Here is an 817-nt window from a genome sequence, read left to right as displayed (position 1 = left end):
GAGTTGGTAGTGACATATGGCAACACCTTCTTTGTGGTTCTCATTGTCATCCTTGTGCTACTGGTCATTGGTGAGTGAGTTGTGGCTGCTGGTAGCTACCTGACTTAGACCTTTTGCTGTGGCCTCTGCTACAAAGCCCTGTGCCATGTGCCATGTTCCATGATTAGAGTACAGCTTTGACTTCTCAGAGACAGACCATTTAGCGCGCCTGTCTTTCTCTTGGGGGAAGAAAAGCTCCCTTCGTCCACAAAGACGTCAGCATCCCTGCTACTGCCTGCTGGCAGGGTCTTTGCTTTGACCAGCAGCCTTTGTGCCCCTGGTGCTGACCACCTCGTGTCTCAGGCAGCTCCTTGGGTCCTTCCAGAGCTGAAACCAAGAGAGGCTAATGGACTTGTGCTGACCTTGGTCCCAGTAGGCTGCAGGGTTTAGGAACTGGGTGTGTGTGCTTTTGCTTTTAGGTGTGGGCTGGGGGTAAGAGTTGGGGTGGGGAGGGACCATGCTGGGGGATGTTCACATAGAGCTTTGCCCTTCTGCACACCAGATTCCACGAACTCTCCTGGTATGGCAGATTGGGTGGGATTGGCCCCTTGCAGAAGGTGGTAGTGGGCAAAAGTGCCGTTTTTCTTTTTGAGGAGTCAGGGAACTGCCTGGATGTTCTAGAGCGACATCCTGCTATGATAACAGGCTGCTTCATATCCTAATGTAATCTATAGAGGCTTGCCTAAATAAGTTGTTCAGTTCAGTCGCTCAGTCGTGTCCGACTCTTTGCAACCCCATGAATCGCAGCACACCAGGCCTCCCTGTCCATCACCAACTC

This window comes from Bison bison, unplaced genomic scaffold (assembly GCF_000754665.1).
Source record: "Bison bison bison isolate TAMUID 2011002044 unplaced genomic scaffold, Bison_UMD1.0 scf7180017850944, whole genome shotgun sequence".
Taxonomy (NCBI): Eukaryota; Metazoa; Chordata; class Mammalia; order Artiodactyla; family Bovidae; genus Bison; species Bison bison.
Note: the sequence above shows the minus strand (reverse complement) of the source record.